General features: G+C 39.1%; 1 long non-coding RNA gene across 1 annotated transcript in view; it reads right to left on the bottom strand.

The window, feature by feature from the left end:
* Nucleotides 1–24,778, bottom strand: part of LOC140006419 (uncharacterized) — an 84,591-nt gene extending 59,813 nt beyond the window's left edge. Inside the window, exon 1 of the long non-coding RNA XR_011814029.1 lies at nt 22,188–24,778. This is a non-coding gene — a long non-coding RNA (uncharacterized lncRNA). The remainder of the gene's footprint in view (nt 1–22,187) is intronic.
* Between the last annotated feature and the right edge of the window lie 598 nt (nt 24,779–25,376).

Raw genomic sequence — 25,376 nt, 5'->3', positions numbered from 1 at the left:
ACCCTTACTATTCAAGCCCTCAATCTGTTTACCACACCAATACCACTCATCCTCGACCTTGCCCTAATTACAATAACTCGCCTATGGCCCCTTTTCAAATATCTCAATCTCACTTCCAACAAGTTCGACCCCGACCCCCTTACAATCAACAATTTCCTCCACCAAATAGACCCACCTATAATTACCCTCAATCCATTGAACCCCAAAGTCGAAATCGTTCTCGCACCTTCACTAACCTAGGCAGGCCTCTGGACCAATTGTATGAACAATTAAAAGCCGCTGGTAGAATCAGTGTACTTCCTCCTCCAGCTCACCCTCATGGTGTTCCTGCCGACTACAATTCGCAGTCCACTTGTGCCTATCATTCGGGAGCACCTGGACACTCAACCGCCGATTGCAGAGCCCTTAAGCACAGAGTTCAAGACATGATTGAGGCAGGGGAAATAGTGTTAAGGGGAAAAGGTGAACAAGGACCAAGTGTAAATACAAACCCCTTTCCCAAACACAAGGACACCTTTGAAGCATCCACTACAAATGACGAAATTTGAAAATCCCGAAGGAGCTCTGCGCAATTTGGATGGCTGACTATCTTCCCTTACGAAGGGAATTTCGATAAATCTAAGGGTTGTCATTTACTAAAGTTCACGAAAACTTTTTCTTGCATATGTAAATAGTTTCATGAAAGCGTTTTTTTTGCAATCGAATTTTGTTTCGTTTCTACTTTGATTTGGAGTTTCATGAAATGCTCATTTTGATTATTTGTTTGTCTGATTATGATTCTGATTTTTGAGCTGGCCAAAGGTGAGGTTATTTGACTCTTTGAATATCACTGTTCTGGAATTTGATGAAACCCTTTTGAAAATTCCTCCATTAAAAAACCCTCATTGAGAAATTCCTTCATTGAGAAATCCTTCATTGAGAGAGCTTTCATTGAGAAAAACCATTGAAAAATCCCTTCATTGAAAATCACTTCGCTGGAAAAACCCTCATTGAGAAATTCCTTCATTGAGAAATCCTTCATTGAGAAAGCTTTCATTGAGAAAAACCATTGAAAAATCCCTTCATTGAAAATCACTTCGCTGGAAAAATCCCTTCATTTGGAAATTCCTTCATTAATAAATCCCTTCATTTGAGAAAATCCCTTTCCAGCCAGGTTGAAAGTTGATTGGTTAAAGCAGTATCATTAACGATTGATTCTGATTGATGAAAAGCAGTTGAATGCTATGTATTATGATCAACGTTCGCCACCGATCTTCTGAAGAAGGAAACAAAGTGCTAAAGCGATGAAAAACGAAGTCGAAGGCAAATTTGCTTCAAATTGACAAAGCTTATTGGGTATTCAAAGGAGAGATGGAAGGACAGACATTCCCTCAACCTATCAACTCGGATATGTGTAAGATGTTCTTTATTTGATTATGCAAAGTTTCTTTTAGGAAATCATGCAAGAGACGAGGCTAAAGTCAGGCCATCTTCCTTTCCAATCAAAACATTTCATCCCTAGTCATCCCCTTTGAACTATCAGAACAATAATTTTCGTTTGGCAACCCCTGAGAATTGCAAACCCCACACTGGGGCAAACTCATTTTGAAAAGTGATCAGAAAGAAAAGGAAAACCCCACACTGGGGCAAATTTATCTTTGAAAGAGATATGGGAAAAGAAAGAACCCTACACTGGGGCAAACTTATTTTGAAAGAAAAGTGAAAAGGAAGAAAGAACCCTATACTGGGGCAAATTTAGTTTTTTTTTTTTTGAAGAAAAATGCAATGAAGAAAATGCAATGAAGAAAAATTCAAGCAAGCTGGGGCAAATTTTCCTCGGTTTCGTTCAAAATTAGAGATAATTTCAAAATGATGCAATCTCAGGTTATTTCACACCTTTCATCAAACCTGCTTTCAAGCCTCAACTTTTCTTGAAAAACACCCCACCTGACCTCATTACAAAAGCCCAAAGTCCTGGCTTTCGTCACTTGCTGCATTTCTATTAGGGATTTTGCTAATCAACTGGCAGGTGATGTCCATAATGCCTTCGTTTAAGTTTATAAGGGAAGCGCATTTTACTGATGCCAGCAATCTTCAACTTACATTCCTGAGTCGACTATGGTTGAGCTCTTCCATTATTTCATTAGGTGAAAACCCACAAGGGCACCTCAAGAGAGAAAAAAAAAAGAAGAAGAAGAAAAAAAGAAAAAGAAAAAAAAGAAAAACCAACAAAAAGGGTGGGGGGCAACCTTGGTGAAAACCCGAATGGGCGCCAAGGTAGGTTTCTGCAATGAGAAAGCACAAAGAGGAACAACTGGTGGTTTGGTCCATTTAGATTTTCTTCTCATTTTTGTCATACCTCTGACAACATTGAAATCCGGAGCTAAGATATCCAAAGATTTGAATATGACATCTGTTGGCCAAAAGCCGTGTCATTTTGTAAAAAATATTCTTTTGTAAATACATTCTTAGGAAACTCGTTTTTTCCAAATTACTTGCATTCATGGCATTTTTTGTAGAATTTAAGCACAAATGGTTAGGTGTGCATTCTTGTGCATATTCATTTTTACATGACATGTGAATTTTCTTGCATACCTCATTCTTTATCATTGAATTGTGGTAAATGACAATCCCTGTGGTTTATTTCAAAAAGTATACTTGGATTCAGTCATCCTTTGGGAACAGTTGAAATCCAGCCAAGCCAGCTACACAAACTTCATAATATCGCAAAGCATATACCTGGTCAGTTTGAAAATCGGAAAAGCCTTAGGGCGAGGAATCCAACTCAATCGGCTGTCGTAGCAAAAGTTGAAAATGGCATCGGAAGACTCATGTTTACACGATTCTCAAAGGGAAACGGATCAAATGATGGTGGCAATTTCTTTTTCATTTGCAGAAAATTGCAGGCACAGATGAAAGTAATCACACTTCACACCGAAATCGATGTCGGAAAAAGTCCTCCGGTGAACAAAGGCAGATCGAAAATGTTGCAAGCAAATTTGATCAAAAGGTGCAACAACATGGCGATACAAAGTCAACTTTGGATTCAAATTGCAAAAATTCAACATACTGGGGCAAATTAATTTTTTGGAAAGATTCTCAAAAGTCAAAAAGAAAAGCAAAAAGAAAAGAAAATCATCAATCAAAAAATCAAATCAAATTTCATCACGACAGGCTCAAGTTTAATCCCACTGTCTGATTGTCAAAGCATTTCATTTACATTGCTATTGGAGCTGGGTTTGTCCCGCCAGTAAGCATTTCATTTTGCATTTGCCACCAGCCGTTGGGTTTGTCCCACTGGTGAGCCTTTCATCTTCATCGCCGCTAGCCGTTGGGTTTGTCCCACTAGTGTGCCTTTTGATTGCATTTGCCACCAGCCGTTGGGTTTGTCCCACTGGTGAGCCTTTCATTTTCATTGCCACCAGCCGTTGGGTTTGTCCCACTGGTGAGCCTTTCATCTTCATCGCCGCTAGCCGTTGGGTTTGTCCCACTAGTGTGCCTTTTAATTGCATTTGCCACCAGCCGTTGGGTTTGTCCCACTGGTGAGCCTTTCATTTTCATCGCCGCTAGCCGTTGGGTTTGTCCCACTAGTGTGCCTTTTGATTACATTTGCCACCAGCCGTTGGGTTTGTCCCACTGGTGAGCCTTTCATCTTCATCGCCGCTAGCCGTTGGGTTTGTCCCACTAGTGTGCCTTTTAATTGCATTTGCCACCAGCCGTTGGGTTTGTCCCACTGGTGAGCCTTTCATCTTCATCGCCGCTAGCCGTTGGGTTTGTCCCACTAGTGTGCCTTTTGATTACATTTGCCACCAGCCGTTGGGTTTGTCCCACTGGTGAGCCTTTCATTTTCATCGCCGCTAGCCGTTGGGTTTGTCCCACTAGTGTGCCTTTCATCTGCATTCGCCGCTAGCCGTGGGTCAGTCCCACTAGTGCACATTTCATTTTGTTCAGCCATTGGCCGTGGGTCAGTCCCACTAGTGCGCACTTCCTTTTGTTCAGCCACAGAGATCAAATCTCCCTCTTGGTACAAAATTTGAACTACCCCGAGGTAAAAACTCAATTTATTGTTTAAACCTTCCCAGTGAAGTCCCTTTTTAAATTTCCGTTCGGGCCAGTCCCGTTTAAATTTCCGTTCGGGCCAGTCCCGTTTAAACTCCTGTTCGGGTCAGTCCCGTTTAAATTCTTGTTCGGGTCAGTCCCGTTTAATTCCTGTTCGGGTCAGTCCCGTTTAAATTCTGTTCGGGTCAGTCCCGTTTAAATTTCTGTTCGGGTCAGCCCCGTTTTAAATTCCTGTTCGGGTCAGTCCCGTTTCATTTTTCATATTCGGGTCAGTCCCGTGTTAGAATTCTTGTTCGATAGAATCTTTTGCAGCCCAATAACACAGGTAAGTATTTGGTGTCTACTTCTTTGTCTCAAGTTTTTTCAAAACTCAGACAAAGAGGGGCAAACTGTAGACACCAAATTTTGAACAATTTTATGTAGCATCTATTTCATGATTTTCATTTTAGATTGCTTGCATTTTAGTTCGTTATTGTGTGTTTTGTACTATTAGTTGTTATGATATTTTAGTTTTATTCATTTTCGCCCTTTTAGTTGACCTATTTCATTTGCTATTTATTCTTATTTACTTTTAGTTTTAGTTTTTAGTTTTAGCTTTTAAGTTTAAAATTAGCATAGAGTTTTTAGAAAAAAGAAAAGGAAAACATCAAAAATATGTTTTAGTCATTTTGTTTTTATTCAATGCTTTCTTGAAAGAAAAATGAAAATGAAAAATCATAAAAAAGGAAAAAAGAGAAAATTAAAGAAAAAGAGGAAAAGGAAGAAAAAATTCAAAAAAAATAGGCTTTAGTTGGATTGGAAAAATGAAAAAAAGAGAAAAAGAAAAAAAAAAGGAAAATTTGTTCACAAAATATGTTTATTTCTTTAAATTCAATCTTTGGGCACTTTAGTTATTTTTATTAAGTTATTTTGAGAAAAAGAAAATGATGAAAAATGAAATTTTGAAAAATTAAAAAATGGCCATTGTTGTTTAGTTTTTGTTTAAAATTATTTTTTTGTTTTGTTATTATTATTATTACCTGCTTTGTGTATTTTGTTATTATTATTATTATTTATATTTTATTTTATCATTTCTGCAATTATCAAGTTGTGTTAAAAAAAAAAAAAAAATAGCGGAGCATGCACGCTGCAATTTTTTGCAGCGTGCAAGGTACAACTTCAATAGCCATCGGATGGCTGGATGGAAAGGGAAGGACAAGCCTTCATCCTCACCATTGAGAGCAGGTTTAGGAGACTGGGAGATGGTATAAAAGGCAACAAGAAGTAGCAGCCGCGGAAGAAAAAAAGGAGGGAAGGGAGTGAACGGCAAAAAGAAAGAAACAAGAGAAAGGTTTGCAAGGAAAAGGGGACAGGGATAATTGGCGGCATAGGTTCTGGGCAAAAGAAAAGGGCTGGGTTCATAAAAGAAAGGGTGAAAGAGAGAGACCAGAGAAGGGGGGATCAACGGAGAGGTTTAAAAGGCAAAACAAAACAGAGGGGGGACGGCGGAGAGTGAGGAAAGTTAAAGGTTGGCGGCCAGGGAAGAAAGGAAGAGCAAGCCGGCTACGGGGTTTGTTGGGAGGAAAGGAGAGCAACGGAAAAAAGAAAAAGGCTGAGAGTGATAGTTAGCGAGTTGACAAGGGAAGAGAGGAGGAGTAAGGGACGAAAGCTGAACGGAGGAAGCTCACCACCACCAGCGACGGTCTTCTTCATCGAACCCAAGCTTCAAGTCCAAAGGCGAAGCAGGGTAAGTTAGTAATTTCACTACGTTAGGGCATCGCTTCAAGGGAGGTACACTCTATCCCTTATATTGGCACTTCATTTGACCCTACGTGCTCCTACGTGTTATGTGAATATGCATGCCTACTCCGCTTTCCTTACCTCCTTGCATGCATTTACTTGCTTTTACTTTTATTAAAGTTTTATGGGGTATGTGTACACCTCTTGGCTTGTAATAGATAGGGCTCGGAGAGCCTCTGGTCCATTTCCCCTTCCCCTTTATGTTTTATGGGGTATGTGTACACCTCTTGGCTTGTAATAGATAGGGCTCGTAGAGCATCTGGTCCATTTCCCCTTCCCCTTGGTTGCTTGCTTTTGTTGTTACATGTTAAATTGCTTTAGTAGGCTCTTGCATCTAGTCGAGCATGCTAAGTGCTACGTGCTACGTGTTTACGAGCGTTTTGGCATGTCTACTTGCTTTCATAACCATGAATGAATGGAATGGATGAATGTACGTCACCACACTAGTCCAACGCTAGTTGTGGCTTCTTTTATCGTTTCCACTAGTCCAACGCTAGTCGGAATTCATAGGATGGGCTAGTCCAATGCTAGACCCAATAGGTTTTTTTTTTCCTTTTTCATTAAGTGCATGATCACCACATATCACGCATTTTTCCTTAGTTTATCATTTGGTATGTTCCTCAAACCCCTTCCCCTTCACTTTAGGACTTGCATCTCATGCTAGTTAGGGTTCATTTGCGTGAAAATCCCCTTCCGATAAGGGAAACGAGCGAGTGTGGCTACTTGATAGCCTTAGCACGCTAGTTTCGCCTTCTAATCCGAGGGAAAATCAAAGTCGAAGAATTAGGCGTCATCCCCGTACCCGACTTGTTGCATTCCCCTAGGGTCATACTTTCATTTTTATCACTTCCATACTCTTTTAATCACATTTCTCTTACATTTCTCAATCCATATTTTTTCACTACATCTTTATCATTTATTTACTTTACTTCACAAATGAAATTCAAGTTTCACTTATATATGTACTATTCTATCTTCATTCATTTGCACACACTTATACTTTGATTTTTCATCCAAATTCACACGTGCACTTTCTTTACACACTCACACACTAATACTTTGATTTTTCATCCAAATTCACACGTGAACTTTCTCTTCACATGCGCACACAAACACTTTGTTTTTTTTTTACACCATTTCATACATGAATCTTTTCATACCCTTGCACACTTGCACTTGAGTCACCATTTGCATCAATCGACCTCTATGAGGTTTCCCTTTATTGGCCGCCACAATTCATGTGGTTTGGGACCAACAACCTCACGAGAGACATCGTAGAATTTAGGATTGCATTTTTTCATTTTCGCATTCATATAGGCATAATCCAACATGCAATACATACCCTGGGTAGAGAGTTTAGGAAAGGTAAGGTTAAGTCGCGCAACTAGCCTTGGCTAGGTCAAAGGGGTGCCTTGGATTCTATCCTTGCCTTCCCCTTTGTCAAACGTGACTCCCGAACCTTTTTCTTTGGCTTACGTGGACTAGGAGTCGTTTTAAAAAGGGTTTATTACTACTTGGCTTTAAATCTCATTTTTAGGTGACTTGGTACACCTTAAATCATTACCAAGTGGCGACTCCAAACTTTTCTTTTCAAACCCTTTTTAAAACTATTTTTTGGGTCAAATCGTCGCTTTCCAAGTCCCATTGAGACCCATGTCTTTTCAACTCACAAAAATCATTTTCCAATCACAATTGAATTAAAAACATCTTTCTCAAACCATTTATTTATTTTATCAAAAAATGGGGCGCGACAGTTGGCGACTCCACTGGGGACTTCCTAAGTGGGTCCAAGCATTTTTGACTTAACCATTCGTTTCCTTTTTCTACCCTTTCTATGCATGGCATGTGGATATTAGGATTGCATTTTTCATTTTTTTTTAGGACCTTTTGTCTTATATACGTAATCAAACCAATCCCTCGACTCACGAATGTATGTTTGAATGAATGTTTATTTGTTATCTCGCGCTTGCATTGCATTTTGGGAGGTATGGGTCACCCTAGAGCCTCGCGTTGGTTCTTGACCCTTCCCCTCCAAACGAGCACTAGCATACGAGCATACGCTTTACTTCTTTTTATCCCTTTTATTTTTCTTTAGTGGCTTGTCACGCCACTCCACCCTATTAGGATTAGGTGACTCACTTGGACATGTGATCACGACACGATGTGTGTGTAGCATGTTCCAATGGGTCACTCAATCTTCCGCTTAAAGCTATTGGTTGATAGCCTTTAGCTTTTGGTCGAAGATTGAGGTTTTGATAGATTCACTCAAACACGTAGCCGTGACACGATGTGTGCGTAGCGGTGTTTGGGGAATCGCTCGAGCCACCGACAAAGAACCTTGGGATTGATGACCCTTGGTTTCTAAGTCTGAAGGCTCGGGGGCCTATTACCTATCGAGTCTAGATGCATTAGTAAGCCAAGCCTCATGCATCCATATTAGAATTGCCTAGGGTAGAGTCAGCCTTATCCTGAACTAGGGACACTATTCACGAGGGGAGGGGTCCCAACCCTCTTTCCTTATTTATCTTTATTGCCTTTTATATTATCTAATTGTCCAAATGTGTTATGTGTTATGTGTTGAACTCACGTTTCCTTGTCTCTTGTCTTTTGCATTCACAAACATTAGGAAATAAGAGGTCCGGCATGACTTTCTTTTAGAACCTACCCTTGTAGATAGGCTATTGCACGTCTAAAGATTTTTGTATATTGCATTCATAGATTAATGATTGCATATCATTCTAGGCCTACCCTGGCAGATAAAGGATTCCTTAGGTCACGTTTCATTTCGAATTGCATTTTTTCCTGCTTTAATAACTGGCATCATGCATAAACCCTAGAAAGGGAATGCCACTTAGGGGATCCCGTGTTAGGAATAAGCCACCTTGTGTCTCGGATACTTAATCCAACGAGACTTGCACGTTTACATTTTGTACCATCCAAAGGGGTAGTGCACAAGGTAAGGTAGGATCCAATCATTTTCGTAGAGTGATCTTTGGAATATGAGCATCTAATAATCACTTTTTGGCCATTTTATCAAAAATTGGTAAAAATCCCTTGCGTGAAGGACATTAATTTGAAGAAATTCACAAATGATTCCTCCTATTGAGACGATAAATAAATTGAGGCCAAATAGTGATTTTAGAAAGCTCATAGACTAATTTTCTGAAACCACCAATGGCCGGCCGATTCAATCGATCCATTTTGTCAATTCATAATCAATTTTGAATAAACCATTCATTTGACCAATTTACCCTTTTTAGGGTCATCCGGTCAATTTGGAATAAGTCGTCAATTCATTTGACCAATTTACCCTTTTTAGGGTCATCCGGTCAATTTGGAATAAATCGTCAATTCATTTGACCAATTTACCCTTTTTAGGGTCATTTGACCAATTTACCCTTTTTAGGGTCATCCGGTCAATTTGGAATAAATCATCAATTGAGATAAATCGTCAATTCATTTGACCAATTTACCCTTTTTAGGGTCATTTGACCAATTTACCCTTTTTAGGGTCACCTGGTCGATTTTGAATAAATCGTCAATTCATTTGACCAATTTACCCTTTTTAGGGTCATTCGGCCAATTTTTGAATAAATCACTAATTCAATTTCATTCATTTGATCAATTTACCCTTTTAGGGCGATCTGGTCAATTTTGAATAAATTCTCAATTTCATTCAATTCATTTGACCAAGTTCTTTTTTTTTTAGGGCGATCCGGTCAATTTTGAATAAAATTCTCAATTTCATTTAGTTCATCCGATCAAGTTCCTTTTTTAGGATGATTCGGTCAATTTTGAGTAAGTTTTAAATTTCACTCAATTCATTTGACCCGTTTCCCTTTTTAGGGTAATCCGGTCGATTTTTAATAAATTGTCAATTTCATTTGACCAATTAGGGTTTCAATGTCGGATTTCGAATTGAGAAACCTAATCAATTTTGAGAAAATCATCCATTGCATCCAGCTATTTGATCAGTTGGAATTTTGATCCGCGCTTCATTGAGAAAATTTGTCAGCGAATTCCAATCTCTTCGATAGGAAGTTCGTCAAGGTCAAACACGTGCGTTTTTGCAAAATCTTGTATCGATCAAAAGTGATCAATCCGTTCGAACGTTGACCTCATTTTTAACAAATGACTCTTGCCATTCCAATTGATCGAATTTTTCAAAATTGTTTTTCACTCAAGGAGTTGATCAGATCCATCAGGTATTGTATAGTGCCTACTCTAGTGGATTGCATTTTCATGCTAGGCCTACCCTTGGCACAAAAAGGGTTCCCCCATAGGACATGCATCCGAATTTCTTGGATATCTACTAACTCTTGCCTTTTTCTCTTTCTTTTCTTTATTTTTTTTGTTGTAATAACTAAGCGAGGGTTAAATCTAAAGGTAATCTTTCAAAAATTCTCAGGTAATATTTAAACATAGCTTCTCGTCGAAGCCCCATCATAACACGATCCCGTAGTCAAGCTCAGAGGAGTCGTGTAAACATGAGTTCACAACCGGAACAAGCAGATAGGTCTACTACTACCGCTCAACCCGAGACTGCGAGTTTGGGGGTTCAGTTGACTGAGATGCTTACTAAGTTTGGTGAAATGGCATCTGAAATGGCATCGCAAAAGAAGTTAATCGACGAGCTCGTTAGTAGCGGAGTGCAGCCCGAACTTGCGCCCATCAAACAACCGGAATCCGAACCATTCATCATCCCTCCTACTCAAACCACCGTTACTCCACCTTTCCTTATACCACCCGAAGGAACTTTCACATATCCCACCATACATTTGCCATACACTTACCCTCCTGGTCCTTCATTTTTCCCTGCTCATATGCAAGGCCCACAACCCCAACTTACTTCAAACATACCACCAGAGCTACATACTTTTTGTCACACTGCTGCTGAGCCATTCCTACCAGACCACGCTGCTCAAACCAAGCCAGAAATGGGGGAATCTTCCGCTCCCATTGATATAAAGCTGCTCAAACGCCTGGACCGTTTTGATGAGTTTATGAGGAGGAGTCAGGGTTTGAACAAACAAGGAGTGCTGGACTATGATGAGCTTTGTCTCTTTCCAAATGTGCAATTGCCTGAGGGGTTCAAAACTCCGAAGTTTAATAAATACGATGGTACGGGCAATCCCAAGACACACCTCCGATTGTTCGCCAACAAGTTGGGTAGGCCAACAGATGATGAAAATCTGCCTTTGAGGCTATTCCCAGAAAGTCTGGAGGGGGATGCACTCGATTGGTATTCCAAGCTGAAACCCGAAGAAACGAAGACCTGGCTTGACTTGTCCAACGCTTTTGTAAAGCAGTACGAGTATAATTGCGAACTGGCTCCAACACGAACCACGTTGGAAGGGACAAAGAGGAAGCCATCTGAAGATCACAAGACTTATGCCAAGAGGTGGAGGAAAATAGCTGCAAAAGTCGAGCCACCAATGACGGAGGACGAAATCATACGCACTTTCATTAAGGCACATGATCCGCCGTACTTTGAAGAAATTTTCCGCATGACTGGATGCTCATTTGCCGCAATTGTTAATAAGCTTGAGGAATTTGATGATTTTGTGAAGGCTGGGAAGATTGTTAATGTCTCTGCCCTCAAATCCCAGTTGGATGCCTTGCAAAGCCAAGGTAGTAATGGGAAGAAACAACAATCCAAAAAGCAAGAGGGGGAAACTGCTTTTGTCTGGAATCGAAACCCTGTTCCAAGACCCAGACCTCGACCACACTTTACCTACTCAAACCCTTACCCTTACTATTCAAGCCCTCAATCTGTTTACCACACCAATACCACTCATCCTCGACCTTGCCCTAATTACAATAACTCGCCTATGGCCCCTTTTCAAATATCTCAATCTCACTTCCAACAAGTTCGACCCCGACCCCCTTACAATCAACAATTTCCTCCACCAAATAGACCCACCTATAATTACCCTCAATCCATTGAACCCCAAAGTCGAAATCGTTCTCGCACCTTCACTAACCTAGGCAGGCCTCTGGACCAATTGTATGAACAATTAAAAGCCGCTGGTAGAATCAGTGTACTTCCTCCTCCAGCTCACCCTCATGGTGTTCCTGCCGACTACAATTCGCAGTCCACTTGTGCCTATCATTCGGGAGCACCTGGACACTCAACCGCCGATTGCAGAGCCCTTAAGCACAGAGTTCAAGACATGATTGAGGCAGGGGAAATAGTGTTAAGGGGAAAAGGTGAACAAGGACCAAGTGTAAATACAAACCCCTTTCCCAAACACAAGGACACCTTTGAAGCATCCACTACAAATGACGAAATTTGAAAATCCCGAAGGAGCTCTGCGCAATTTGGATGGCTGACTATCTTCCCTTACGAAGGGAATTTCGATAAATCTAAGGGTTGTCATTTACTAAAGTTCACGAAAACTTTTTCTTGCATATGTAAATAGTTTCATGAAAGCGTTTTTTTTGCAATCGAATTTTGTTTCGTTTCTACTTTGATTTGGAGTTTCATGAAATGCTCATTTTGATTATTTGTTTGTCTGATTATGATTCTGATTTTTGAGCTGGCCAAAGGTGAGGTTATTTGACTCTTTGAATATCACTGTTCTGGAATTTGATGAAACCCTTTTGAAAATTCCTCCATTAAAAAACCCTCATTGAGAAATTCCTTCATTGAGAAATCCTTCATTGAGAGAGCTTTCATTGAGAAAAACCATTGAAAAATCCCTTCATTGAAAATCACTTCGCTGGAAAAACCCTCATTGAGAAATTCCTTCATTGAGAAATCCTTCATTGAGAAAGCTTTCATTGAGAAAAACCATTGAAAAATCCCTTCATTGAAAATCACTTCGCTGGAAAAATCCCTTCATTTGGAAATTCCTTCATTAATAAATCCCTTCATTTGAGAAAATCCCTTTCCAGCCAGGTTGAAAGTTGATTGGTTAAAGCAGTATCATTAACGATTGATTCTGATTGATGAAAAGCAGTTGAATGCTATGTATTATGATCAACGTTCGCCACCGATCTTCTGAAGAAGGAAACAAAGTGCTAAAGCGATGAAAAACGAAGTCGAAGGCAAATTTGCTTCAAATTGACAAAGCTTATTGGGTATTCAAAGGAGAGATGGAAGGACAGACATTCCCTCAACCTATCAACTCGGATATGTGTAAGATGTTCTTTATTTGATTATGCAAAGTTTCTTTTAGGAAATCATGCAAGAGACGAGGCTAAAGTCAGGCCATCTTCCTTTCCAATCAAAACATTTCATCCCTAGTCATCCCCTTTGAACTATCAGAACAATAATTTTCGTTTGGCAACCCCTGAGAATTGCAAACCCCACACTGGGGCAAACTCATTTTGAAAAGTGATCAGAAAGAAAAGGAAAACCCCACACTGGGGCAAATTTATCTTTGAAAGAGATATGGGAAAAGAAAGAACCCTACACTGGGGCAAACTTATTTTGAAAGAAAAGTGAAAAGGAAGAAAGAACCCTATACTGGGGCAAATTTAGTTTTTTTTTTTTTGAAGAAAAATGCAATGAAGAAAATGCAATGAAGAAAAATTCAAGCAAGCTGGGGCAAATTTTCCTCGGTTTCGTTCAAAATTAGAGATAATTTCAAAATGATGCAATCTCAGGTTATTTCACACCTTTCATCAAACCTGCTTTCAAGCCTCAACTTTTCTTGAAAAACACCCCACCTGACCTCATTACAAAAGCCCAAAGTCCTGGCTTTCGTCACTTGCTGCATTTCTATTAGGGATTTTGCTAATCAACTGGCAGGTGATGTCCATAATGCCTTCGTTTAAGTTTATAAGGGAAGCGCATTTTACTGATGCCAGCAATCTTCAACTTACATTCCTGAGTCGACTATGGTTGAGCTCTTCCATTATTTCATTAGGTGAAAACCCACAAGGGCACCTCAAGAGAGAAAAAAAAAAGAAGAAGAAGAAAAAAAGAAAAAGAAAAAAAAGAAAAACCAACAAAAAGGGTGGGGGGCAACCTTGGTGAAAACCCGAATGGGCGCCAAGGTAGGTTTCTGCAATGAGAAAGCACAAAGAGGAACAACTGGTGGTTTGGTCCATTTAGATTTTCTTCTCATTTTTGTCATACCTCTGACAACATTGAAATCCGGAGCTAAGATATCCAAAGATTTGAATATGACATCTGTTGGCCAAAAGCCGTGTCATTTTGTAAAAAATATTCTTTTGTAAATACATTCTTAGGAAACTCGTTTTTTCCAAATTACTTGCATTCATGGCATTTTTTGTAGAATTTAAGCACAAATGGTTAGGTGTGCATTCTTGTGCATATTCATTTTTACATGACATGTGAATTTTCTTGCATACCTCATTCTTTATCATTGAATTGTGGTAAATGACAATCCCTGTGGTTTATTTCAAAAAGTATACTTGGATTCAGTCATCCTTTGGGAACAGTTGAAATCCAGCCAAGCCAGCTACACAAACTTCATAATATCGCAAAGCATATACCTGGTCAGTTTGAAAATCGGAAAAGCCTTAGGGCGAGGAATCCAACTCAATCGGCTGTCGTAGCAAAAGTTGAAAATGGCATCGGAAGACTCATGTTTACACGATTCTCAAAGGAAAACGGATCAAATGATGGTGGCAATTTCTTTTTCATTTGCAGAAAATTGCAGGCACAGATGAAAGTAATCACACTTCACACCGAAATCGATGTCGGAAAAAGTCCTCCGGTGAACAAAGGCAGATCGAAAATGTTGCAAGCAAATTTGATCAAAAGGTGCAACAACATGGCGATACAAAGTCAACTTTGGATTCAAATTGCAAAAATTCAACATACTGGGGCAAATTAATTTTTTGGAAAGATTCTCAAAAGTCAAAAAGAAAAGCAAAAAGAAAAGAAAATCATCAATCAAAAAATCAAATCAAATTTCATCACGACAGGCTCAAGTTTAATCCCACTGTCTGATTGTCAAAGCATTTCATTTACATTGCTATTGGAGCTGGGTTTGTCCCGCCAGTAAGCATTTCATTTTGCATTTGCCACCAGCCGTTGGGTTTGTCCCACTGGTGAGCCTTTCATCTTCATCGCCGCTAGCCGTTGGGTTTGTCCCACTAGTGTGCCTTTTGATTGCATTTGCCACCAGCCGTTGGGTTTGTCCCACTGGTGAGCCTTTCATTTTCATTGCCACCAGCCGTTGGGTTTGTCCCACTGGTGAGCCTTTCATCTTCATCGCCGCTAGCCGTTGGGTTTGTCCCACTAGTGTGCCTTTTAATTGCATTTGCCACCAGCCGTTGGGTTTGTCCCACTGGTGAGCCTTTCATTTTCATCGCCGCTAGCCGTTGGGTTTGTCCCACTAGTGTGCCTTTTGATTACATTTGCCACCAGCCGTTGGGTTTGTCCCACTGGTGAGCCTTTCATCTTCATCGCCGCTAGCCGTTGGGTTTGTCCCACTAGTGTGCCTTTTAATTGCATTTGCCACCAGCCGTTGGGTTTGTCCCACTGGTGAGCCTTTCATCTTCATCGCCGCTAGCCGTTGGGTTTGTCCCACTAGTGTGCCTTTTGATTACATTTGCCACCAGCCGTTGGGTTTGTCCCACTGGTGAGCCTTTCATTTTCATCGCCGCTAGCCGTTGGGTTTGTCCCACTAGTGTGCCTTTCATCTGCATTCGCCGCTAGCCGTGGGTCAGTCCCACTAGTGCACATTTCATTTTGTTCAGCCATTGGCCGTGGGTCAGTCCCACTAGTGCGCACTTCCTTTTGTTCAGCCACAGAGATCAAATCTCCCTCTTGGTACAAAATTTGAACTACCCCGAGGTAAAAACTCAATTTATTGTTTAAACCTTCCCAGTGAAGTCCCTTTTTAAATTTCCGTTCGGGCCAGTCCCGTTTAAATTTCCGTTCGGGCCAGTCCCGTTTAAACTCCTGTTCGGGTCAGTCCCGTTTAAATTCTTGTTCGGGTCAGTCCCGTTTAATTCCTGTTCGGGTCAGTCCCGTTTAAATTCTGTTCGGGTCAGTCCCGTTTAAATTTCTGTTCGGGTCAGCCCCGTTTTAAATTCCTGTTCGGGTCAGTCCCGTTTCATTTTTCATATTCGGGTCAGTCCCGTGTTAGAATTCTTGTTCGATAGAATCTTTTGCAGCCCAATAACACAGGTAAGTATTTGGTGTCTACTTCTTTGTCTCAAGTTTTTTCAAAACTCAGACAAAGAGGGGCAAACTGTAGACACCAAATTTTGAACAATTTTATGTAGCATCTATTTCATGATTTTCATTTTAGATTGCTTGCATTTTAGTTCGTTATTGTGTGTTTTGTACTATTAGTTGTTATGATATTTTAGTTTTATTCATTTTCGCCCTTTTAGTTGACCTATTTCATTTGCTATTTATTCTTATTTACTTTTAGTTTTAGTTTTTAGTTTTAGCTTTTAAGTTTAAAATTAGCATAGAGTTTTTAGAAAAAAGAAAAGGAAAACATCAAAAATATGTTTTAGTCATTTTGTTTTTATTCAATGCTTTCTTGAAAGAAAAATGAAAATGAAAAATCATAAAAAAGGAAAAAAGAGAAAATTAAAGAAAAAGAGGAAAAGGAAGAAAAAATTCAAAAAAAATAGGCTTTAGTTGGATTGGAAAAATGAAAAAAAGAGAAAAAGAAAAAAAAAAGGAAAATTTGTTCACAAAATATGTTTATTTCTTTAAATTAGAAAAAAAGGAGGGAAGGGAGTGAACGGCAAAAAGAAAGAAACAAGAGAAAGGTTTGCAAGGAAAAGGGGACAGGGATAATTGGCGGCATAGGTTCTGGGCAGAAGAAAAGGGCTGGGTTCATAAAAGAAAGGGTGAAAGAGAGAGACCAGAGAAGGGGGGATCAACGGAGAGGTTTAAAAGGCAAAACAAAACAGAGGGGGGACGGCGGAGAGTGAGGAAAGTTAAAGGTTGGTGGCCAGGGAAGAAAGGAAGAGCAAGCCGGCTACGGGGTTTCTTGGGAGGAAAGGAGAGCAACGGAAAAAAGAAAAAGGCTGAGAGTGATAGTTAGCGAGTTGACAAGGGAAGAGAGGAGGAGTAAGGGACGAAAGCTGAACGGAGGAAGCTCACCACCACCAGCGACGGTCTTCTTCATCGAACCCAAGCTTCAAGTCCAAAGGCGAAGCAGGGTAAGTTAGTAATTTCACTACGTTAGGGCATCGCTTCAAGGGAGGTACACTCTATCCCTTATATTGGCACTTCATTTGACCCTACGTGCTCCTACGTGTTATGTGAATATGCATGCCTACTCCGCTTTCCTTACCTCCTTGCATGCATTTACTTGCTTTTACTTTTATTAAAGTTTTATGGGGTATGTGTACACCTCTTGGCTTGTAATAGATAGGGCTCGGAGAGCCTCTGGTCCATTTCCCCTTCCCCTTTATGTTTTATGGGGTATGTGTACACCTCTTGGCTTGTAATAGATAGGGCTCGTAGAGCATCTGGTCCATTTCCCCTTCCCCTTGGTTGCTTGCTTTTGTTGTTACATGTTAAATTGCTTTAGTAGGCTCTTGCATCTAGTCGAGCATGCTAAGTGCTACGTGCTACGTGTTTACGAGCGTTTTGGCATGTCTACTTGCTTTCATAACCATGAATGAATGGAATGGATGAATGTACGTCACCACACTAGTCCAACGCTAGTTGTGGCTTCTTTTATCGTTTCCACTAGTCCAACGCTAGTCGGAATTCATAGGATGGGCTAGTCCAATGCTAGACCCAATAGGTTTTTTTTTTCCTTTTTCATTAAGTGCATGATCACCACATATCACGCATTTTTCCTTAGTTTATCATTTGGTATGTTCCTCAAACCCCTTCCCCTTCACTTTAGGATTTGCATCTCATGCTAGTTAGGGTTCATTTGCGTGAAAATCCCCTTCCGATAAGGGAAACGAGCGAGTGTGGCTACTTGATAGCCTTAGCACGCTAGTTTCGCCTTCTAATCCGAGGGAAAATCAAAGTCGAAGAATTAGGCGTCATCCCCGTACCCGACTTGTTGCATTCCCCTAGGGTCATACTTTCATTTTTATCACTTCCATACTCTTTTAATCACATTTCTCTTACATTTCTCAATCCATATTTTTTCACTACATCTTTATCATTTATTTACTTTACTTCACAAATGAAATTCAAGTTTCACTTATATATGTACTATTCTATCTTCATTCATTTGCACACACTTATACTTTGATTTTTCATCCAAATTCACACGTGCACTTTCTTTACACACTCACACACTAATACTTTGATTTTTCATCCAAATTCACACGTGAACTTTCTCTTCACATGCGCACACAAACACTTTGTTTTTTTTTACACCATTTCATACATGAATCTTTTCATACCCTTGCACACTTGCACTTGAGTCACCATTTGCATCAATCGACCTCTATGAGGTTTCCCTTTATTGGCCGCCACAATTCATGTGGTTTGGGACCAACAACCTCACGAGAGACATCGTAGAATTTAGGATTGCATTTTTTTGTTTTCGCATTCATATAGGCATAATCCAACATGCAATACATACCCTGGGTAGAGAGTTTAGGAAAGGTAAGGTTAAGTCGCGCAACTAGCCTTGGCTAGGTCAAAGGGGTGCCTTGGATTCTATCCTTGCCTTCCCCTTTGTCAAACGTGACTCCCGAACCTTTTTCTTTGGCTTACGTGGACTAGGAGTCGTTTTAAAAAGGGTTTATTACTACTTGGCTTTAAATCTCATTTTTAGGTGACTTGGTACACCTTAAATCATTACCAAGTGGCGACTCCAAACTTTTCTTTTCAAACCCTTTTTAAAACTATTTTTTGGGTCAAATCGTCGCTTTCCAAGTCCCATTGAGACCCATGTCTTTTCAACTCACAAAAATCATTTTCCAATCACAATTGAATTAAAAACATCTTTCTCAAACCATTATTTTTATTTATCAAAAAATGGGGCGCGACATGCCTTGAACCAACAGGCAGTACCTGAACCAACAGAGATAGTAGAAGGTACGATTCGTGATTTCTATTGTTTCCCTAAGTTTTGGCTATAGTGAGACCTGGGAGCCGGAAATGAATATATAAGGGAAATACCCTACGTTATTCGAAGTGCATGTATGAATTTCGAGGACGAAATTCTTTTAAGGAGGGGAGATTGTAACATCCCGAATATTAGGAGATTGTTTGTGAAGAAAATATTAAAGTGTATTTCTTTGGATTTGATTTAAAACCTAATTTTGTTTTAAAAAGACTAGAAACCCTAATATTGTAGCCAAAAACCCTAGTTTACTTGTGACTAACCGGTTTTCCTAAATCTCTCATATTTTAATTGAAACCCTAATTTTAATTACTGGAATTGGAAAATTCCTCACGTTTTCTTAAAAATTTCTTTTTATTTGAAAATTATCATTTATTAAAGCCCTACCATCCAATTATTCCATGATAAGTGTAAATGAATCTGCACCACTTGGCCACCACTTTCTTGCCATACAAGCTCATTAATATTTGAGCAAAATATCTCCTAAATTCCAGCTAAGCCTGACCGAAATTAATGGCTGAAAATACAAGAAAGAAAAAGAAAATTTTACTTGGTAAGGTTTGTGACAAGTGTCACACCCTTAGTGGCCATTGACCAAGACAATTGTTCAACCTTCTTATCTCCAAATTGGCTTCATTCACCTTCATTTTTCTGCCGAAGAGCCGTGAGAGGGAGAGAGAAAGACCAAGAGAGAAAACTTCTTCATTTCATCTTGAATTCAACAACTAAGTGAGAAATCAAACAAAACAAACCGATTAAACTTACCTTTGAGTGATTAGTTAGTGATTTGTGGTGAGATTTTTGAAAGAGAAGGCTTGGGCTACACTTAGTGAACTCTAGTCAAGGTAAGAAAGCTTATCTCTCTAAATTTTACTTTCAATCTTGTTAAATTAAGCTTAGCAACTTGATTTTGTGGTGGAATCATGGATATTATCATGTTTTGGAAGTTTCCCCTTTTATATGATGAACTAGGGCTTGAGGAATTTCTGCCCAATTTGTTGTATGATACTTGTATGTTGCAATTAAGGTTGTATAAGGTGTTTTGGTAGTGATTATACCAAGAAATTAAGGAAAGTTGCACTAAAAACTAAAAAAATTCCAGAATCTGGAAATTTTTCCCAACATTCTGTCCGAATTTGTAACTGTATGTTAGAGGCCGAATTGGCCTTAGGTCAAAGAAGGAAAGTTGTATAGAATGATATTTTATAGTTCCTACAAAATGTCAGCTCAATCGGAGCAACGTAGGTTGCGAAACATCCAAAATACCCTTACTGTTTTAAGTTTTTCCCCAGCAGTCCGTGTGATCAGTTTGTCCAGTTAATCACGTTTTTTGACTACGATTCGTACTGATTTAGCTTTTTACTAAAACATGAAAGTTGTAGTATTCTGACTTAGCTTTCAAATTCCTTGAAGAACACCTGATTCGGACTTTTGTACTCTGAGATATGACCATTACAGGGTAATGCGGTTATATAGCCGACGAATTTGTTTCTGGTTTAGTAATTTGAGGATTTGACTAAGTTACATTAGGAACTGGACTAAGTGACCTTCATGAACATTGTAGTCCTGTGTCTTAGCTTCGAAACGACATAGGTTGCGCCTCAATCCGATAAGCGTAGCCTCAGATATGTTATTTCCGCATCCACACGTCAAATCTGTCTTGTGCTAGATTGTATTTTTTCACTTGTTATTATTGTGATTCTTATTCTTATGATATGATGAGCCTATGGAACGGCTTTTGACTTGAATTATGATATGTGTGACTTTGGGTTGTGGCTGAGGAAAAATAATGAAGCCTAAATGGCTGAAAAATTAGGTAAACACAAAGGGCATGCTGGCCAAATTTACGCTCGGAGACTAGAGAACTATATTTGCAACTTGAGTAAGGATTAAGAGTGATTACTACTTGAGCCATCTAGGGTGCTTGAGTCTTCTTGTTCCGAGGTATATAAGTAAGGACTTGGCCGAACTTGTACCCTGGAGAAATGAAATAATGATTGCTCGGAGTATGTTTTCCTTATACTTTCGACTCGCATGGCATTTTCAAGTATAAATGTTACAAAGTTTTATCGTTTAAAAAGCGAGCAAGTGTTTCACGACTACTCTCCAAGTGAATTCCAATTTCTTGATTTTTATTGAACGAAACGTCTAAGTTTCGAATCTTAGTCATGTTTCAAAGTTCTCAAACTGAGTTTTATCGCAGATTTGGACTCCGAACCCGGAGTATAACCTGAAAGTGACCAGTAAAGGCACTATATCTTTTGGTGAGTGCTTTCAAATACCGAATTGCACTAGATACTTGAACTTGATACGTGACCAATATGATTACATGTTATATACGTGAATTGTTAGGGCAAGCGTGTACTTTATCGCACTTGCCCTTACGAGATATACTTGTTTATTGTTGCAATTGACTTGATATACTTGTTTATGATGCGCGCATTTCCTGGAATTCCGGAAACCCTGTGGCGAGTTACTCTAGTCGAGCCGGCAAGGGCTTAGTCGATTGGATAACGAACCCTGGGTCTCTTGTATTGTCGAGTGGAGTGATATCTCCTCGACTAATCGGTATACTCGAGTATTACCACCCGTGTTTCTTGAGAATTTTGGGCCCAGCTGGGGGTTTGAACGGTGGATGGAGAGTCGTGTAAGTGGTGTTCTACTGGATTGGTTACTTACTTGAAAGTTGACGGAGTGTCAACTACTACGTGATCAAGCTTCTGGTTATGAAATGGGAATTTGGCTCCTGAGAGTCATCCGTATCCTTATACTTTGGAGTGATTATTGCTTATTGGATTATTGTTGCTTGTGAAAAACTTCTACACTCGCTCATTTTAAGATTGCTACTTGACGTGTTATTGCTCACATTTATGAACTCTTCATGCTCGTTACTTTGCTATATCGAAAACTTGTACTTATAAATAATGGTCAATTTGCTATTTGGAACCTCACTAGACTTTTAGCTCATTCCACTCCATTTGTTTTCCTTTCAGGGGTACGAGCGAGGTGTGAGATATGTAAAGTCTAGCATAGACTAGTTGTTTGATTTTTGACTTGTACTCGCGCTATTCCTCGAATGGAACATGTTGTACTTGGATTGTATACGTATTGAACTAGTTTGGTGTATTGAGACTTTGTACCTCGATTTCTATCAATGTAAATTATAAGCTTGAATTGTGAATGTTATTTATGGTTCATGGATGTGTGTACATGACTCGATTGAGATAGTGAGTGAGTCCTGGCGAGAGCTGGGCAGGCGGTCCGCCGAACCCTTTGGTACGCCTTAGGGGGAGGTGGGGTCGTCACATCCCTCACTTAGATGGTCATATCAATATCAATAATCTGCTACTTTGTGGTAATACTCGAGCATACCAATACACTTACCCAAAGCTACCGTCCTATCCGACCAAGCCCCTTTGCTGGATCGAATAGTCCGTTGAACAAAGGGTTTTGGGGCCCAGTTCAGCCGGTATGATAAAGGACACACAAGGCTTACAGTCATGCACACTTACAATAACACTTGATCAATTATCAACCTTCAAAGTCAAACTAAGTCGAGTGCGATAAAATATACTCCCGACTTAGAAGACATGGGACAATTGAGATACACTTTACAATGAATCACTAGCAATATTCCATAATAAGACATTTATCACATAATTTCACTTAAGTAAACATAAACAATTAAACACACAAATACAGAAACACTCACCCCAGTCAAAAGTTACACTTCGATCTCGGAATTGCTTTCTTGCATATTGTTGTCTCCTAAGACAAGTTTAGGATCCTAAGGTGAATATACAATTCATATATGATCACTTATGATTTATTATCTTATGATTTAAACTATTAAAGTCATGTTTTGGCTTTAAAAGAACAAGATATAACAATTTCAACAACCTGCCTTATATTTTACTTCAAAACTTGTCTTTTTTATCAATTCAAATTAGGGAAATATACATGTATCCCAAGTTTAAAGTATTGTATGTTTAAACCAAGATTGTATCTTTCCCAATTCAATATTTAATGATTATGGGCTATGAACACTTCATTCGTTCCTTTTAAACAAAACCGGATTCTAAGTTGTTTGTAGTTTAGATTTGGTTTCACTACACCAGCCCCTCAACTTCTAAAGTCTTTAAAATGCTTATGAAGACAAGATTAAGTGGTTAGAAGCCGTTTAATGTATATGGCTACAACAGGTTACCTTTAAATTTCCAAAAACATCATAGAAGGCTTAACTAATTACCATTTCAGCCAGCAAACCAAAATTCCAGCAATATTACTTCAAATTTTCAACAAAACCTCATTCTTTTACTTGCTTAGAGTTTTAAGTATTTCAATGTACTTCGGTCTAGCATAGATCAAGGCAAGCAGCATCTATTTCAAGCAATCCATTCCATCAAACGTTAGTTGCTCCAACAATGTAATAGTTTGGATCTCAGCTTTTCTTTACTAGTTTTAGCTAGAATTCACTAAGGTTTTACTAGCCTTTCAAATGTTAAAAGTCAATAGAGTGCACATAAGAACAGGGACAAGATATTGTACAACGTCTCACTCAAGATGGCAGCCAATTATCATGATTTCCAAATATCACATGAGAGTTTCAGCCCCTCTCTCGGCCATTAAACAAATTTCCAGCAACCTTACTTCAAAGTTTTTGGTAGAGTTTCTATCTTTTACTTGCCTAGATCACCAAACACACAATACACATTCTGTCCAACATGAATTAAGATACATGACTCATAGTTTCAGCAGGTTATTCAACCAAATTCGCATACAATAGCTGTTACCAGTTATCGTAGCCTTCAAGTAAGTTCCTAGCAGTACATCAGTCCAACGTTTGTCATTTTTCCTTAGGTCCTTCCTTTCAATTTCAGGTCTCAACTAGACAGGTAGAACCTATTTATCGAGCCATAGGTAGCCTTAAACAGAACTTGTGAAGTTTCTAACTGAACTCAAAAGAGAAGATTGATCACAGCCCTTCCCTCACTCGGCCATGATGTAAGTTAGGCACGAATTAGCTTTTCATCAAAATTTCCCCCCTTAATCATTGCATGTGTATTCAAATCTAACAAACTTGCTAGACCTAACATGTTATACCCTGAGTTAAACTTCAATGTAAAGGCTTGGAACCAGATTCCTTGAAGAAACCTGCAATGATTCCTAATTCTTTCTCTTGGCTGCAACCATTAATTTCCAGCAGTAGCAGCAGCCTATCATTGGATGTTTCTGCATAATTCCTCTTCAATTTTATGTTCCAATTAAATGTTCAGGGGATATCTATTCAGCTACTGATTATTCTTAACAGAACACGAACGTTTATGAGCAAGATTTAGGAGGCTAAACAGTTTTAAAACTCATTTCTGCTCCTAGTTACGAATCTGAGGCATACCTGCATGCAACAGATTTCTCATACTCCAACTTCCTTTGTTATCTTTTCCATTTCTACACTACAAATCAAACTAAAATCTCTATTGATACCCCTCGGTTCCTACCAGTTCAGTCAAATATTCATTTCATCCTCAAAATAGAATTTTATCCTACCAAGCTCATTCTCCTCTGCTAGAACTTAACTTATAGCTTAACATATGCTCAGTTCTACTCAGTACATAAGCATTATTCACAAAAACTTACCTCTGGCCTTAAGTGTTAGGAATTGCAGACGTAATTAGTTTCTCTTCCCAACTTTTGTTCCCTTGAGTGTTAGCTCCAGCCTCCCTTACTTTCCTTGCGATATTTCCTCTTGTCCCTAGGTTAATTGGTGAAGAAACCAACCAAGCTCCCGCTCTCACTTCCTTAGTTTATCTCTCTTTTCTCACTCTCTCTGTTTTCTCTCGATGCTAGCTTGGTAAGGAGAGATGCTACAGATTTTGTCTTGCTCTCTGCCACCGCCCAATTTTTCTAGTTGGTTTCTCTTTTTCCTCGACTCGGTCACCGCTTGGATTTGGCTAACCATTGGCACTTACTTTCTCCTCTAATATTCACTTAGCTCTCTGCTTAGAAGACTTTAAGGATCAAAAGGAAAACAATTCATTATGTGGTCAATGTTCCAGTCGGTGCTACCAACTAAGCAGCTCACTCAGGCCACCGCTCAAATTTCTTGAAGATTATTTTACTTCCATTAAGTTCCAAATTCTCCAATTGTTTCTCTTTTTTTTACACCATTCTAGGATATTTCTAAATTCTCAATTTTTATATAAATTCAATTAGGCATTTAATTTAACCATTTATTCGTTATAATATTTCTAATATCAAAGTAATTAAAATAAAAGAAATTCATAACATACATATAATTTTTCTCGAGTTCTCACAAAATACACCCTTAGTTTAGGTGTCCATCTTGACTTATTTCTTTCATTGAATTAACCGATGGCCTATCTAGTCAAATTCATTTGAGAAATTAACAAATGACCTCATACCTAATCCGAAATGAACTGTATTATGTTTAAATGAGATGAGATTTATGTCCAGAATTTTAGTCGTAGGACAAGGTATGCAACCAAATATACTAGAAATAGCACTTTGGCTTCAATTTTAAGAATTTGTTTAGTTTTTCTTTATTAAATCATC

The sequence above is a fragment of the Coffea arabica genome, chromosome 1c (genome assembly GCF_036785885.1).
Source record: "Coffea arabica cultivar ET-39 chromosome 1c, Coffea Arabica ET-39 HiFi, whole genome shotgun sequence".
NCBI lineage: Eukaryota > Viridiplantae > Streptophyta > Magnoliopsida > Gentianales > Rubiaceae > Coffea > Coffea arabica.
The sequence above is the reverse complement of the archived record's forward strand: the minus strand, read 5'-3'. Positions and strand labels throughout refer to the sequence as shown.